The sequence below is a fragment of the Helianthus annuus genome, chromosome 9 (assembly GCF_002127325.2).
Source record: "Helianthus annuus cultivar XRQ/B chromosome 9, HanXRQr2.0-SUNRISE, whole genome shotgun sequence".
Taxonomy (NCBI): domain Eukaryota; kingdom Viridiplantae; phylum Streptophyta; class Magnoliopsida; order Asterales; family Asteraceae; genus Helianthus; species Helianthus annuus.
Genome location: NC_035441.2, coordinates 130,294,508 through 130,306,662, shown reverse-complemented (window position 1 = coordinate 130,306,662; position 12,155 = coordinate 130,294,508). Strand labels below are relative to the sequence as shown.

At 34.5% G+C, this 12,155-nt stretch overlaps 1 long non-coding RNA gene across 2 annotated transcripts; it reads right to left on the bottom strand.

Annotated features, from left to right (window-relative positions):
• Nucleotides 1–54: 54 nt before the first annotated feature.
• Nucleotides 55–2,521, bottom strand: LOC110878674. 2 transcript variants are annotated; one of them, XR_002558145.1, is made up of 3 exons: nt 2,386–2,521; nt 1,126–1,213; nt 55–228 (listed from the first exon to the last, which is right to left on the bottom strand). It is a non-coding gene; the product is annotated as an uncharacterized LOC110878674 (long non-coding RNA). The 2 variants fall into 2 exon arrangements; XR_002558144.1 differs by having other exon boundaries at nt 55–1,213.
• Between the last annotated feature and the right edge of the window lie 9,634 nt (nt 2,522–12,155).

Sequence of the window (12,155 nt, the reverse complement as noted above, 5' to 3'; positions counted from 1 at the left end):
CGCTTGTCCTTGATGGTAATAGAGAAAATCTGTACAAATCCTGCGGTCACCATATACAATCAACCCGTTAGTAAATGATAACATCATACAAATGAAATACATATACTTAAAGACTGTATAGCATTCTAGCTACATAATTCTATTTCATTCGATTATCCTCTCGAATCCACTTGCTCCAAATTCGACACCAATTCCTCGAAAGCTCAACGTTCTCATATCTGCATTACACTTCTTCCACAACGGAACACGATTAGTAACACATAATCTCACATATCAGTTCACGTTACTTACGTTCACTATGATTACATATATACAACACACATACAAACCTTGATTAATTTTTTTGCATTCGATTATCATACTCATTCATGCATATAACTATCCTCCTGTAAGCTTTTATCACTTTTCGGGGTTCTAGTGGGGCCACGTAATAGGTTTTAGGGGGTACGGGACTTGTGGTGTGAAAAATAAACAAAAAAGGCGATCCAGGCCAACAGGCGGCTTCGACGACAGCCCAGGCCGCATCGGCGACGCCCCTTGCATCTTCGCGTCGCTAGAAATTGGCGTAGGCAGCAAATCAGCTCGTCGGACAACGGAGCAGCGTCGGCGACGCCACAGGCCGCGTCGGCAATGCCCCCTCTGTGGTGCTGACGCTGTTTTCCTTTGTTTTGGCTTGTAACACTCGTTTCCAAGCCCCGTTCCAACCTGAACTGACCCATAACGTTCTGTAACGTTCTAGAACATTCCTACAAGACTCCCAACATTCTTACAAGCTAAACTTTACATAAATCCCATACTCTAATGTTCAAAATCAACATCTTATTACACTACTTCTGGTTTTTGACCCGTTTGCTTCTACCATGAAATTTTCGACATAGTCAACTACATTTGACACATAACAATAATATCTACCTTGGTGCTTACCATTACCTATACTTTCTTAAGTGATTTCCTACGTTCAATATATCAAACTTCATTTATAAATAAGAAGTGATTTCCTACGTTCAACATATGAAACTTCATTTATAGATAAGAAGTGATTCCGGAAGTTACTTACCTTAGCGTCCTACGTTCAACATATGAAACTTCATTTATAGATAAGAAGTGATTCCGGAAGTTACTTACCTTAGCGTCCGTATTTGCATCTGTTACCTTGCCTCCTTTTAATCCGTTAGCCTTCCATGCTTCTATCCATCTTGATATGATCCTTATACTTTCATGTCATCGCAATTACATTCTTGTTAGCATACATGATTGTGCATGTTAACGATCATATCAAATGCATATCTCATATTTGACTTCCATTAGTCAATTCTAACAAGCATAAGACATATACCCAAATTCACATCTTTTCAAACTCATATAATTCATCATGTCATATTGATATAACACGCACTATATGACTTTCTATAATCTTACTATCGTGACAACAAGTCTAGCCATGCTTCTTATGCGCAGTTGACTTTCAGAAGTCAACGGTTTATCATATGAACTTTCGACTTTACCTCGTATATCCGTGTCATCATATTAGGCTATACTAATGACACTATATATATATATTATACTCATGATGCAATATGCTTATAAGTTATAACCACATGATCACCTAGTTATATCATGTACATGTATAACCAATTCAATATGAACTAAAGCTCTCATGGTCCTACAATTGTCAACCACATTCAACGGTAGTAATTTAACGTAATCTCAACATCATTCTTTATTATTGAGTCACAAGCTATTCATTTATTACCTATCCATTTCTAAATTACCAGTAAATAACTAGTCCGACACATAGTATGCATCACTATTCAAGCATGTAGTACAAGCCACTAATGCATACTTCTACCAATGTTGAACTCGGACAAAAACCTTCACATGGATTAATTCAAACACACCTTCCTCATATAAGCTTTCTAAGAATTTCATTATTATCACATTCTATACATAATTACCATGTTTTTGCTTACAACATCACCTTCCAACTTCACCTAGGCATTTCATCAAACACTTGGTGTGCGTACTACTAACAAAGCATATTGTACAAGAGTTATTTGCATATTCTTACTAGTTCATGTTATGGATCATCAAAAATCAACTAAACTCACATGTCTTTCATTCTACATCTTCTTCACTCAACAAATGCTCAACATATGTAGCTACATATATTAACATTACACTAATTGCACATAATTCATCATTAAACTTACAATACTCCTACTTCAAGTGGGGTTTTCACTTTTAATCATCAAGATAGCCAAATTCAAGCATAATTTAAGTTCTATGTGGTGATTCTAACTCATAGTCACACCAGTTTCACATGAATTCGTGGATTGATTAAAACCCATTTCATACAAGATCAACAAATCACAAATTTCAACATACCTTATGTAGAGGACACTTAGATGTTTAAGAAACCCATCACATGCATATGATTTTAGCCCAAATCCACTCTCAAATGGCTGAATTTCTGATTATAGTTGGAGGAGTGGTTTTTCTCCTCCCCTGCTCTGTATTTCGACACACACACACACCCAGAATTGGGGTTTTCCTTTTCCCCCATGTTTTTAATTAAAACATTTTTCAACTTGCCCCTTTTAACCCCCTATAGTTTTGTTCATTATTTTGTTTAGTCACAAGGAATTCATTCCTTGTTATTGAACTTACATTTTAACTAAATTAAATAACTTGGTTATCTCATATCATACCATAGCATAAGGGATCAAGCTAGCAAATTAAAATTCAAGTTTTGGGGAGTCTACTCTCCTTAAAAGAGGTTTCGTCCCCGAAACCTTGCTTATTCCTACTTGACATTTACTCTCTTTTCTTTTAACCCCATCAACTTGATCGCGAGCTCGTCTCGGTGATGACCTTCTAACTTCAAGAACCCGATCCGGAGTTCTTATTAGTGTCGCCTTCATGGTATAATGCTAGCTTCTAGCAAAATAAACATAATTATAGGCATTGCCCCTACCTTCTTAAATTTAGCAAATTACACTCATCATCACATAAATTAAAATTGGAATCTATCCGGAGCTCTTATTAGTGCCATTTCACTCTATAGCGCTAGTTTCTAACACACTTCATCGCTAGCGGGTTATTTATCACTCTATTGCTCGTACAGATCTAAGTTTACGGCTTGTTTCCATCTTTCTAATTAAAGATAATACATTCATGTGTTTACTTATTCAAAATAAATCAATTTATTTCATTCTATTCATATATCATCTATGATATTTCATTTTGATCACCATAAGCAAGTCCCAACATTCCATCACTAACATTTCTTCTATTTATTTTCGTATTCATATGAGGGGTCATTATATTATCCCCACACTATAAACATTCAATGACCAGTTAATACTACAACAAAACTACATTTTTTTATATATACTTACTTAATAATACTTGACACGAGGATTATGCATCATTCTATGGTTTCTATCGGTACTTATATTATGCATTTCCTTTAATTTTGCCTCGAATCATCTTATTCATATCACCTCATTATTATCTCCCTTCACGCACTATTTACCCTACTAAGCAAGTATTTTGCGCGAGTGCTTTGTGCGAGTGTTTAATCGATAGTCTAAACTTTTACTCGAGGATCTTTGGATTTGCCTTCCTAATGACATAATTTCCTTCTTATATCACCTATTAAAGCTAAACATTCAATATACCAATTCTTACTCGTAATCGTGGGTTAAACATTTTACTAACCGTGACTCCATTTCATAATCCAACGGCCTACGACCCGACCCGACCCGAATCGACCCGATTCATCGTGAGTCTTGCAATACCTGGATTGATTGTATTCGTTCATTTGTTAAGCTTCCACCTAAGTGCATTCTTCCAACAATATCTTATTTAGATGAACATCGCCAACAAGCCTAGCATCAAGTTAATATTTCTAACGGTACTTACCATCTTGTATATTCTATCAGAATTTCCACAGTTACAATCATTCAGGTACAGTACCGCTCAACGATCATTGTGAACATTTCTTGAAATTCTTTTCACTTAAATATTCATACCTTTGAATGGTTATTCACCTATAAACCTTTCACAATTTCCCTACATGCATACTATACCATATTACACATTCCATTATTACATATAAATCTTTCATTTAGTTAATTATGTTACGAACTTTTGCAGTTTGACCTTTTAAAGTCAAGCGCCACTTCTTACTTATCGTATGTGCATTGAAGTACACATTAGTACTTCCTTCCAAATCAAGCATACTTACAAGACATTATCTTTAGCTTTTTTTGCAAAAGTTTTCCTTCCTTATAAATTACATAAGTCATTCATGTGAATTCTAACCCATCGTTCATTTTGACTCTCATGGATCGATTACTAACATACCTCACATGTAACTTATTCAAAGCTTATTTCTTTCAACTAAGGTTTCTTGCCACTACAATATCTTTCATCGGTTTTACTTACTTAATGAATCAATTACTTCATACTATTTTAATATTACTTGCTTAATAATTAACCACTTAACTTTGTTTGACTTTTCAGAAGTCCAACTCTAATGCACCTTTAACTATGTTTTATCGATTACCCAATTCTGACACATCCCTCTCTAGTCGAGCCATAATCTCCTACTGAAAGCATAACCTTTTATACATACCTGGCGCGAGTCAAAATCACTGACTTGTTATCTATACCTTGCGATGGTTATTTCTTTCCAATTCGTGGCAATGCATGCCCATATATTATGCTTACCTATAAACATAAAAATTGGCAAAACAAAACATTCAATACCGGGTTCAAATGGCGATCACCATTTGACCCGCATGACTCAGTTGTCCTTTTTAACCATTCTTGCATACCAACATATTTGTGTGTGTGTATACATATACAAAATTTAAAACATAACTTGGATATTATCCGCTTTAAAGAATATTTACTCATTTGGTCCGCACTTACTTACGAATTCAAACATTTCATTCTCATCATTCATTCTTACTTGTTTGATCTGTACTCAATTACGGATTCAAACTTTTCATTCCTTTCATGTTTGAACATTTCACGGATTCGATTCAAACATATTCATTCCTACATTTCTTTCTTTCATCACATCATTTTCCATCTCATTTCATATGATATGTTTCATAACAACCTATTACATTAAACTTCAAGTGTTGTATTCCAACACTACATTCCACATTCTATATCATGTGTCGCATCTCAACGCAACACTCTACATTCTGTTTCAAGTAGTGTTTCCACCCTTCTTTCTTAGGTTTGATTCGCGTACAACTGCGGGTTTCAACTTTTCATTCTCATCTTTCTTTCTTAGGTTGATCCGATTCTTAAGGAATCGTTGGAACCCTTCCATCCCCATACGACCCCTATTTCCCAATTCGACCAGATATACGTGTGATGATTCTCATGGTTTCAAGAGCGTCCTATACTTCTTGCACACTGGCCAGGCGTGCAATCCACTATTGACCTTGGTTTGCGTCTATCGGCTTCTCCGACTAACTCGTTGGTTGCTTACTCGGATGCCGATTAGGGGGGATGCCCAGACACACGCCCATGTGTAGTGGCATGTGAGCGAGATTGGGCGTGATTGAGCACAAAAAACGCCCCAAAGGGCAACCACTACGGGTGGTCTTATTGTGTTAATTTTTATGGTAGGTACATGTAGGGTGGGGTTCGGCTACAAATTTCATTTTTTCCTACAAAGTATACAAAGTCATAAAAAAAATTCAACCATAAAAGACACTCAAAACCCACAAATAACACAGTGAAGATCACTAAAACATAATATCTAAACCCTAACATGCCATAAAAACTTTAAACACGTCATCGTACAACTATGAATATGAAACACAACATGATAATCAACATAAAACACGTTAATGTTAGTCATTCGATAATCAAAGCCTTATCATAAAAAACACAACACAAAACCCACAAATATGGCGTTTTAGTAATCTACACTTTCTATTTGTGGGTTTTGAGTGTGTTTTATGACTGAAATTGTGGTGTTTTTTGACTTTGTACACTTTGTAGGAAAAACGGACTTTGTAGCTAACTCTCACCCTATGTATATAATAACACGAAAGCATAACGGAATTGCTTTACGTTTTACTTCCTGTATTAATTAAGTCTTAAGGTGAGTGTTTTATTAAGCGTTTCATTTTTTATGTTTTTTAATGAATAAATGCTAGAATACTTATATTTTAAAACAATATTTTTTTCTTTTGAATATACTATCGTCGATTGATGAGAAGAACACTGTTACGTGAAGAATATTAGTTTAGGGGTATTTTACTAATTATTAGTAGTTTAGGAGTCTAATGTAATTGTTTGGGTTATTTACTTATTTATGTACGTAATATGAAGGAAGGAAATCAGATTTGAAGTTTGAAATTCTCCTATCTTCTCCAAATATTCTCCTAGTTCTTCTCTTTTAGGGTTTAACCCTATCAAGGGTATCAGAGCCGTTCCGATCTCCGGTCGGAATTACTTTCGGTTACCATGACTAACACTCGCAATCAAGAAATTGACAGCACTCTCAAGGAACATGGCAAGGCAATCTCAAATCTCCAAGAAACCCTAGCCGCCATGTTGAAAAAACAAGAACAGTCGATGAAACAACAAGAAGAGATCTTACGAGCACTCAAGGAGCATTCAAGCGGTGGCAGTTTTAGCGGCGGCGGAGGCGGCTTCAGCGGCGACGGAGGCGGCCCTGATAAAGGGCTGTTTAGCGATGATTGGCGGACGGGTACTCGGAAGACAGAAGACATAATTGTTGTTGATGAAAATATTAACAATGATAATTCCATTGTTGCACTACATGAGACAGTGAAAAAGCTCCGGCCCTTCAATGAAGACACCGCTCTTCATAAAGGAAGAAAACATAGAGACACACTTTGCATAATCCTTGCTAATGGCGCTTGCGAAGAACCCAAAACTAGACTATACAATGTTGTTAAGGCTGGCCTACTGGTTCCGAACAGTGATGCGGTTCCTGTTCGTCAAGGTCTTCATGTCAAATATGGTAGGAAGTTTGATACCCTTCCAGATGATGATATAATTGACGTTGTTAACAACAATCTTTTTGGTGCCTGTTTAAAGGCAAAGGCGAGTTCCGTAAATGATTGGCGCCCACCATGGCGCATCGCTAGGATTTCTCCGATTGCAATTGGAAGGACCGAATGGCGTCCACCCTGGAATGAGTCGACCCAAAAGAACTCATGGATGCTGCATTTTTTTCTCTATTTTGTGATTCTTGAGGTCAAGAATCTTTTAAGGGGGAAGTATTGTTACGTGAAGAATAATAGTTTAGGGGTATTTTACTAATTATTAGTAGTTTAGGGAGTCTAATGTAATTGTTTTGGTTATTTACTTATTTATGTACGTAATATGAAGGAAGGAAATCAGATTTGAAGTTCGAAATTCTCCTATCTTCTCCAAATATTCTCCTAGTTCTTCTCTTTTAGGGTTTAACCCTATCAAACACCGTTGTGATCGTCACAAAGGTGAGTTTATATTTAATTCTGATGTTAGATCATGATGTTCAGTTTAATAATTTAAAGATTGATTGATGGAGTCAAGAAAAAAATAAGATGAACCAGATGATGTTAACGTTGAGTAATAAAATAGTTAAATTGAAGGCTTGATCTTAATAGAAGTGCCCGGATTTTAGGTTTACTGTGTTGAATTTGATTTTTTTGGATTTGTTAATAGGAAAAGAACGCAAGGTGGGAGGCCAGAGCCAATGGTGTTCAGGAAGCATTTGTTACAAAATGTATCTTCTTTAGTTGAATCTCTAATTTAGGTTATATGAAGTGAATAAATCATTTTAGGACACACATGCTAAAGAAGCTCAAAAGAGGCTTAAAAACATGAGGTTTGGGAAAAGGGGATTCAGCAAGCAAATAAAAGTGGAGTAAAGTTTCTATACAAATAACTTTAACGTGCTAAACGTACGAATAGCATGAAAAAGACAAAAACACGCGGTGACATTTTTGTAATTATCTGCTTGTAGGGTAATTATCAAAATTACTCTACAAATGATACTATAGAGTAATTTTGATCTTGTAGTGTAATTTTATAAAATGTTCTTGTAGAGTAATTTTGATCAAAAACCTATACTTCAGCAAAAAAAAAAAAAAAAAAAAAAAAAAAAAACCCAAAAAAACTAACCCCCCCCCCACCCACCCAACCAAACTAAATGCTGAAAACTAAACAAAAAAAAATTACAAAATTACTCTACAAGATCAAAATTACTCTACAAAACATTTTACAAAATTACTCTACAAAGATCAAAATTACTCTACAAAGATCTTTTGTAGAGTAATCTTTGTAGAGTAATTTTGATAATTGCTAATAATTACGAAAATGCCACCGCATTTTTTCAGTAAAACCTTCAGTTGTACGTTTTGTACGTTAAAATTATTTGTATTTGATCTTTTGTCAATAAAAGTAAAGTGATGGTGCAACAATTTCTTTTACAATATTTGATGAAAATGTGTGCTTATCAAGTAGAATTCCCATGTCAAAGGTAACAACAAGATCTTATTTAATTTTTCTTAATTATGTTAGGGGCATTTGTATAATAATTGTATATAATAGACTATGCTGAAATTGAAAGATGTACAGTAACTTCCCACTTTAGTATGTTTAATATACAAACCAAGTTTAAAAAAAAATATATATACAAACCAAGTTTGATGCAGTACTGAGGATCGTGCCGGATTTTGAATGCAGATTATACAATTGTTGAATTTTCTTGATTAGTAAATGGTTCATTTGTATGTCAACAATTAGGTATAATAATCTTGGTTTATTTGTGTTAAAACGGTATGAAGGATGCACATCTCAATCACAGGAAAAATAAATAACACAAAGGAAGCGACAAAACGTGACGTAAAACTCTTATTAGTTACCCAAACTGAAAAACATCCCCCGAACCCTAGATTTCACCAAATGTGAAATCAACAAACATACAACCAACAATCATCTGATACAAACAATCAGATGTTCGGAAATGGTGACCACAACCAATCACCAGATCTATCAAAGATCTACAACAGAAACTACAATACAAAGGATACAAATATTGAACAGGGATGAAAGAACTAATCTCCCGAAAGACTTGTAGAAACTCCGATATACAGCAAACGAATTTGGGGAAGACCATAAATAATACCGAACCACACTAGTTTCCAAAGAAACAGAACTCTTTTGAACACATTGAGGGAGAGTGAAATATTGGAACGACTCTTCTTCAAACAGACTTCATCAAATCTTTTTCAGACTGTATGATCTTCAACAGGAACAAGAGAGAGACTTATAGAATGCGTAAAATGAACAAGAGCCACACAATCTGAAACCCTAGCTGCCAAAAGAAAGCTTTTATACCCTGCAAATTTAAAGTTTCACTTTACACCCACAAGAATCCGCACAACTGATCGGACCCCCTGTGAAGTTACACAATCAACCCTCTCACTTAAACGAAATACAATATCTACCAACATATTGTTATAACAGACCGAACAAACACAAAAGCACCATATTATAACAGGCCCAAATACAACCAGATAGAATATACAAGCCCACAACATAACAGGCCCACTGAGATAAACAGCCCAACAAACAAGTCCCGTAATGTTGAACCACAAATCCATTTGACATGTTTGTGTTTTAAGCATTATATTTTAACATCCCCCCTTGATTCAAACAGCAAACATGTCAATTAGATCTAATTCAAACATAACAGATCATGCTGAACACAACTCAACCTTTTTTAACCAAGTCTGCCAACCGATCTACAGTGTCAATTTTTCAGGATTCAAACCAACTGAACCAACTAATGACACATACTAGCTATAACAGATGAACAGAAGTAACACCAAATATTTTATACAATGCAACATATAACATGAGTCACTAGCAACAGAGCCCCATACACAACATAGAGAAACAAAACAAAAAATAAGATTTCTATAATCAAAAACCAACTCTGACAAATAAGAATTCAGAAAAGTTACAAGACGAGACAAGAAATCCTTTGAAGCAAAACACAAATGCCAACAACAAATCAAAGAAATCTATATAACAGACAGATAACCAGATAAACTGTTATGACAAAGAACACCAGACAACAATGATAGCCAATACAGACTCTGGCAAAATATACAACCAGAAATACATCTCTTACACAAGAGATAAAATACAAGGCTAACATCACAACAGGCACGAATCACAAGATTCATACAACACTGATATATAAGACGTATACACTTCTATATCAGACAACAATTCTAGCCTAAACAAAAAAGAAACACAAAATCACATGATTTAATGTTCACACACCAGGCTAAGAATAAAGAGACATACGCAAGACAATAAGATGCAACCAATCAAATTCTGACTAAACACAAAAAACACAATTTGCAATCAGAAAAAAATATACATCTCATCAGGGATAACATACAAGGCTGTCACATACACAAATTTATCTTGTCAAAAACATCGGTTAAACATGAACCACACAGCTCAACTAACCATACAAACAAGACTATAGACAAGCAGATATAGAGACTGCAACCAAAAAACAATCTTATTAACACTCAAGACAAAATCCTCAACCTATAGCCTTCAAAGATATGCTTACACAACATCAAGAATAAACTTGAATACACAAATACACCTGGCTATATACGAAATGTAAAGAGACCAAGCAAAATTATCAACAAAATATAAGATTCAATTATCAAGACATATAGATATGAGATACAACAACCCAAGAAAGCATGTACAAGTTTATTGATCATTTCAAAAATTTGAATCTTGAACTACACTTAACATATAACATTTCTCGTATAATCAAAGACAATGAAGTTCATTTGTAAATGTCATACTACGTCTTGTGGTAAATATAGACATCACAAAACAGAACACTCATTATACATGTTTAAAGACAAAAAAAATGATCAAAAAACTTGTTAAATCATCCAAAACAAAACATTTATTATCAGAAAAATATGCCAACTTTCTGAAATCTAGTAATAGCATGAGAAAACTGACAATACAAACACAAAGAACCAAGTCATTAGAAAATGCTCTTATTTGAACAAGACAAGATCATTTGACGTAACAACAATATCAAATATGAACCAGATCAAACAAGAAATAACAAAAAACATGAAACTCGTTCACACAAGAGACTGATCCACACAACCAGTAGCGTACGGATATAGGAACATACATACAACACAGACAGTCTTCTACAAAGAAGATACACATACAAAGATACACCTTTCTGAACAACTGAGCCAGAATACAAAAATACAAGATTCAATGACCAAATATTTATTATCACAAAAGCATACAAATACATAACACAATCAGACATACATCCGACAAACATTAAGTCATACGACTTCTAAGACAAGACAAGATTTGTAAACACGAGCATCAACCAACAGTAACCAACTTTAACTTGAAGAAGCAAGAAACGATACTCAAATACAACAAATCTCAAGCCAAACACAACTCGACAACCCCATAAAACAACCCTACAGATTACTATACAAAACATTAAAACAAACAAACAAGGTGTAGGTGACAATTAGACAGTCCAAAAATAGAAACGAATCACATGACTCAAGATAAAGATTCACATAAGCCAACACATCAAGAAGCAGATAACATGACACCCTAAAGCATACACAATCAATGAAACCATACATAACATGCAAGTCTCGTAATCAACACAATAACACTATATCCCTAAATGTCAAAAAATATATCTCATTCAAGAATAAAATAATACCTTTGAGCAATTAAAATCTTCTAATTTTATCAATCAAAACCAAGCAAAAAACTAACATAAGAATATACTTATTTTAAAAAACACTCGTTAATCACTTGATTATGATAGATTAGAAAAAACTTCAACGCATAAAGATAAGATTGTTATATTGCCTCTCAATCATATTCAGAAAATACTCAACTCTTAACATTTAAATCACATTAAGACCCTTGTTTTTATCTATATACTTGTTAGACCAAATAAGGAGACATACAGAGAACAAGCAACAACAGATTAATACAAGAAAATGAAAAAAAAACCTTTATTATGTGATGAAAACATGACCAACGAGCTCTAGACCAACACACATCAT